The sequence below is a fragment of the Magnolia sinica genome, chromosome 16 (genome assembly GCF_029962835.1).
Source record: "Magnolia sinica isolate HGM2019 chromosome 16, MsV1, whole genome shotgun sequence".
Taxonomy (NCBI): Eukaryota; Viridiplantae; Streptophyta; class Magnoliopsida; order Magnoliales; family Magnoliaceae; genus Magnolia; species Magnolia sinica.
The window spans coordinates 48,716,074-48,723,028 of record NC_080588.1 but is presented as its reverse complement, the minus strand read 5'-3'; positions in this window follow the sequence as shown (position 1 = coordinate 48,723,028).

The following is a 6,955-nucleotide window of genomic DNA, read 5'->3' as shown; positions in this document are numbered from 1 at the left end:
CATTTCTACAAAGAATTTCAAGTTTTGTACAACTTCTCTGGGCTTGGCGATGGTGTAAAAGAAGGATGGAGTGCACATAAGAAGCATTGATTGAAGTTATGATGCAATGCAGAGATCAGAAAAGAGGGCAAGAAGCTACACATTTAAAGATTGAAGACATTGTGAAGATTATTGTTAACAAATGTCTTAAATCTGACAAGTTCGGCTCAAAATCCAGCAACAATATATTTTGGAATTCCCGAGATCTTCGACCAGTCGAAGGACTCGACTAGTCGAAGGGCACCATCAACTAACCTAAGCTCTGGTTCGACTAGTTGAAGTTACACAAACTACGTGCGGACTGCGTAAATTTGAGGCGGTTTCCGGTCTATTCTAAAGTCGGTGCGAAAGTAGGGTTTCCTAATCTATAAGTAGGAGTTCCTAGGGCTTTTCTAAAATACTCAAAAGTATTCAAATGGTTTCTAAAAGGGTTCTAGGGTTTGCAAAGGGTGTAGCAAGGGTGAGATTTAAGCTTATTTGAATCAGGTAAGTCTTTTCTCTTTGTAATTTCTACTTTTATAACGAATATCTGTCGCTTTGTGACGTGGTTTTCTCCCGAAAGGGTTTTCCATGTTAAATCTTTGTGTTCTCTTGTGTTTGCATAGTGCTCTTAGATTGCTATCCTAAATCCATCTCTGTATGATTTCGTAGTACAATCCCCAACATTTTGCCATATCTTCTACCCCAAACCATTGTTAACCTTTTTTTTTTTAAAAAATAATAATAAAAATTCTAAGTTGGCTCCATCACCAGTAAAAAATTAAATAGATATGATGTTTACCATATTCTCCCTTACCATAAAGTTACATTCTATTAGTTAAATAATCCACTCTAACTGTAATATTGTTTTCTCTCCTACTAGTTCTTGTGTGTAGGATTGGCAAGAAGGTGAATGGGACTGGGCATAAAGTTTGAGACATTTACTTTTTAAACTATCTGCACATGGATACTTTAACTTGCACATCTACCTATATTACAACTGTTTTTTACCTTCCATCTTTATAGCACCATTGTTTGAGTCATGTTTCTTCTTCTTAATTGCAATTTTTATTCTTTCATGGTAGTCTTGGTACATTTTCTCTACAAAATTTTAATAATGAAATAAATTATAAACTTTCCAAAAATCATGCTTTAACTTTTAGTAGTGGTGACTCTATTTTCTCCTTTATGTTTGATCTGGTTCATACTGATATTTAGGAACTCACTCTTATTATTTTAAAAGAAGGATCTCGTTATAATGTTTCATTCATTGATGATCATAGTTAACATACTTGGGTGGTTTTTTTATGCGTGATCATATTGAGCTTTATGATATATTTATTAACTTGTATAGTTATGGTGAATTTCAGTTCTTTACTAAAATTAAAGCTCCGCACTTTGACTTTAGCGATAAATACATTTGTGAAAAATTTCAAAAATTCCTTTCTAATAAAAACATTCAGCCTTAGATGTCTTACTTGTAAGGCCCGTATCCTACACTGTACCGTTCCTTAGGATCCCGCAGTCCTCCCGGTCGAATTCCAGCAACCCGTGACTTGTAATCAGTATTTGCGTGCAACCCTAAGTCGTATCCCGAAGATCTGAGTCGGATCGACTCGAAACTTGTACCCCAGCGACCGTGTCGTCGCCACAGTTTCAATGCTATGTCTCACGCACTGATATGATACCCAGGCCAAGAGTTGTGGGCTCGCGTTCATTTCAAGGAAAACGCCACGCATTGTAAATTTCGAGAGAATCTTTACAAACCATCACATCAATCAATCAATTACAAGTCAAGTACACAACCTATCCCTCTCTTACCAACAAGGCATGACACCCATCTCTCTTCCATCTCCAAAGTTGTAACACCCCGTACTTTTCAGTACACGGGTCTAGGGAGGTCTAAATCTATTACATGTGTGTGGAAACACACATAGTTATCCCTACCCATCAACATCTGACAATTCTCAATACGTTCATCTCAACCGTCTTATACAACATTCATCCTTATAACAAGCTATCCATCTGATCAATTTTCAAATTAGCCTGTCATATCTTTAGAGCACCTATTTTAGGATCTCAGTCACTTTATTAGACCAATTAAAACTGTTTATCAGGTCTACAACCTTCCATTGTATGGTCCATCCTTGGAAAATGCAGATCGGATTGTCTGGATTCATATTCAACTCTTAGGCCTCACCTAAAGGGGTTCTTTAGGATCCCAAGGACTATTGACAATTAAGTGTTCGTCAACCCAATCGTTGGACTGCTTAAATAAACTGTAACTTGGTAAATTAGGAACTCATGTGGTGACTCACTTTAATACCCTAATATTAGTGTTTGTAGCTAATAGGCACATAATGAGAAGTCCCACATCTTACATGTAAGTAAAATAAAAAGATGAATAAATAACAATGTACATACAATAATAATAATAGTACTTAAATATTTAATAATATAGGAGCATGAAGTGAATGGTCCTAATGGAGTGGGACCACGACACGATAATATATATACACACATACACACACACATGTAGTAATAATGAAATAAAATAAAATTAACATTGTTATGTGGACAGTGGGACATACAAAAGGTCCATTAGAACTTTCTGACCATTGATGGTCAGATTGGGATCGATTCGACCGTCGGATTGATAAAATCGGCACCCAAAGGCCTTGATTCAGTTAGCATGGCCCACCTAGGATCTGGATCTGCCTAAATTCCGGTCAGAGGACCTGATTAGGGCCTCCCAGAATGAATGAACGGAGTGGATTCCCCTCAAACATTACCATGGGTCCCACACTGGCGTGCACGTACACCGATGCTACAACACTTGAGGTGCACAAGACTGTCAGCCCAGTCAAATGTAGGCTGACCCGATTGTTTCCCAAAGAGGGAGGATCTCCCGCCAGCGTTCGTTTCAAACGAACTGATCCCGTTTTCTTGCGTCAGTGGCCCACCATCCGACCCAGGAACTTGATCTGATCCGTCCATCTTACAGATGGGTCAATTTAGAATGAAACTAGGGTTGTCTCACACGAAGATGTGTACTCGAGAGAGCACAAATTCAGTTGCTTATGGACTGTGAAAAACCATGTTTCCAGAAATGGAAACTGTGTTCCGTGCAACACGCTGGCAATCCGCGTGAAGGGGGAAATCCTCCGATCTCGGCCATTCGTCTGGGAAAATCCCAGCCATCTATCTTACTTAGGGGTTTTCCAAACGAAACTGTGGCCGGTTTCGGATTTGCCCACCGTATTTGGAGACGGTTTCAGCCAGAGAGAATCCGGACCACTTGTTGATGATCCGACGACTTAGAAAGGATGAGGGAAAGCATAAGAAGTGTAGAGATCAAGGAACAGGGGCGCCTCCTCCATTTTTGGCAGCCGCACTAGAAAAAAATTGGCTGTTTCTTCCAAGATCAAACCCATCGATTAAATCCCACTCGAGCTTCAATTTGAGGTTTCCCCAAGCTCCCAAGGACCGAGCCAAACCACCCAGAAGAGAGGAAATCAAAGAAGGAGCCATGGATTCGAAGATGCCATGATCGACCTACCATCTTCCATGTCAGAGGTGCACCTTTGCTGGCGTCTGTGGAGCAGCGGATTCTGAATCAGAAACCATCAAGGTGTGTCCCGTTGGATCGTATGCAAGTAGGAAGAAGAAAGAAAATGAGAGAGAGAAAGTGAGTGAGGACGCTGTCGTCACTCTTCTCCCTGTCTATTGACGCACCAAGCTATTCTCGGAACTGGGCTGGATCTGGACCGATTTGGGCATGGTCTGGTCGAGCCTAGACGTCGTCTGGTCCTGCAAGGAGAGAAACGAGGGGGAGAGTGAGAGAGAAGAATGAGTATAGGAGAGAAAGGGAGAGAGAATCCGAGTGGTGCGTTGCTACACTAGCTCGAGCCAATCCGAGCTAAGTCGGGACCGAGTCAGGCTGAGTTTTGAGCCTGGCCGAGCCACTGCCAGGCGCCTCCAGCCTCTTTACGAATTCAAAAAAATATAATAAGAAGAATAAGTAGAAAGGAAGGAAATAAAGGAAAGGAGAAAAGATAGTAGAAGAAGAAGATAAGGCAAGGGAAGAGAGTTAGGGGCTGAGTTGTTGGCTGACTCACTGAGTCCGTTAGGTCGAGTTAGACGTGGGCCTAGCCTAGGTCTAGCTGGTGGGGTAGAGAAGGAGAGAGAGAGAGAGAGAGAGAGAGAGAGAGAGAGAGAGAGAGAGAGAGAGAGAGAGAGAGCCTTTGAGTGGGTCGACTCAGGGCTGAGTTGACTCGGCTGAGTCGTTGGTTGAAGTTGTGGGTCATTTCGGTCTAGCAACCTTGCTAGATAGGGCAGGGGGTAAGAAAGAAAAAAAGAATAGATGAGAAAGGAAGAAAGAAAGAAGAGGGTGAAGGAGAGAAGAAACGTGACAATTGAGTTTACAAGGTTCAGAACCGAGCCAGACTACTAGCTCATTGGTTGGGCTGCATCCAACTTCCCTTGAGGTATAAACTCTCTAACCTCTTGTGTTGAAATTTTAATTTGATTATTAATTAGATATTGTGCCTATGAAGCTTGTCTTTTTTCCAAATCTTAGCCTTAGGATAAATTGTAGGTCATTTATGCTAAACTAGCTATTATGGACAAATTCCAACTATTAACTCATAGTACTTTATAATCATAATAGTAGATCATAATACTAATTATCATCATAATGATTACTACTAACATGTTATGCTAATGTTAGTTACTATAAATGAAATTACCATTAATGATATTAGCATGGTATCCATCACTTGAAGATATTATCTTTAATATATAGATTATACTATTACAATTATAATACTGATTATTACCATGGTCACAAATACTAGTTATATCATTAACGTTGAATTACAACTAACCATATTATTATTATATTTAAGTTGTACATACATCATAGTTCTACTCCTAGAACTAAACTCTAGGATAAAACCCTAAGTTCTACATCAAAATCCTAAAAATAAGTAATCCAAACCCTAGGTTATATTAATCTTGACCATAAATACCTTATAGAAACCTGATCTCACGTATAACTTCACAATCCATGGTAGGATTCGGTTCTAAGGGTGCATGCGCTTCCTAACAACATCAGTTGGCGATTCATAAGTATAAGGTGATGATTCTTCCCCTTGAGCTTTCCATTTTCCCATTAACTTAAGTTATAGTTTTATTTTAATTTATAAATGATATCTCCATTCTATAACCATATGTGTTAATTGTTGGAATTGATTTGCTACATCACATGCTTAATGTTTATCCTGTATATTTAATTCATGCTATTGGATTACTTGTGGATTGCTTTTGGGATTTAAACTGATACATTAGTGGGAAACCCCTACTTATAAATGTATACCCATACTTGGGATGTAACTCGATTGATAATGATTGTAATGGACCTTCGATCTAGTGGTTATTGAGTGGTGGTCTAAATGAATCATTGATGTGGGCCTACCATTCATGACTTGTTGTGTTAAGTAGTTTTCAAGGATGGTCTTTATCGCATGGTTTTAATATTTGCCCTATGTGGGTTAGTTTCAAAATTCGACATAAGTGGCTTAGTTTTGACATTTGCCCTGTGTGGTTCAGTTTTGATATTTGCCCTATGTGGCTCGGTTTTGGTATTTGCCCTATGTGGCTCGATGTACCATTTCTATACAACCATGCGATGGTAAGTCTCATATACTGTAATATGATTGGCTACTAGTCGATGAGTTTTCATTAAACATCATAAGATGGTAGTCTCATGAGCCGGGGATGATTGTATGAGACCTATGCCTGAACTATTGGCCTACGCTGGTGACGATCCCTCGTAGTGACCTTGAGTTTATTTAAAACTGGCTGATTGTAACTAGACTAATAATGGTTTGGCTAATCATGTATACATGACACATACCAGCGTCTATCGCTAATGTACGTGATGTATGATAGACAGTCGTTACGCCGCATGTAGTATGCTTTCACTGACGACTAGCCTCTATTCGACTAGATATTTTTCCCAGGTCGATGATTGCATGGGTGACGAGCCCAACTTTCACACGGATGTGCATCCCCAAGGCAATGACTGCATTCACACATCCATGCATCTAATAAGACCTGCATCATGTATTGTTTTATATGCGTTTTATAATTATGCTTACCTAATGCAGTGGTGTGTAATCTTGAGGGAAATTCATACTAAGTTGGCTACTCATCTATCAGTTATATAACCGTATAAGTAGCACAGGTAGCCCAGATAATGTATATATTCAGACTTGATGAGGAACAGTGCACAGGTGCCATGGATGCATGACTGTATTGCTAAGAGGAGCTATGCGGTCTTGCGGCTTACATTTATATACTTCTGTTATTTCTTATATATGTATCTTATAATTGTAAATGTTGAGACATTGACTTATATAAGTCATTATGGGCAGCTTCTTCTGTATCTAAATGATAATGCATCTTTCCTGTACGTTTGATTTGTCCATACTATGCTAACTGCTAACTCTGAATGATATATATATATATATCTGTGTGTGTGTGTGGACGTTGGCTCTTTATATGTTAACACTTAGGTTTTAGGGAAATGGGTCGTATACTTGGTTCCTAAAAAGTCGGAGCGTTACAAAAGTCAACTCTCATGTCCCCTCTCATACACCACCCATCCCTTCCTTACACGCCCATTCCTCCCATTCCATCTCTCTTACAACACCTTCTCCTCTCTCATTCTCTCTACCATTTTCAAGCCTCTATGAGAGAAAAATTATAAGGAGAGAAAGCCTAGTGTGTGGCCCACTTCCCTACCCCAACAACTCTCATCTCCACCATCCAAACATCATCATCCACCATCAAAGGTTGAGAATAGAAGCTAAGGAAGCCAAGGGACCAAGAATGAGCGCAATAGGTGGGTGATCTTGGGATTTCCACCCTTGAT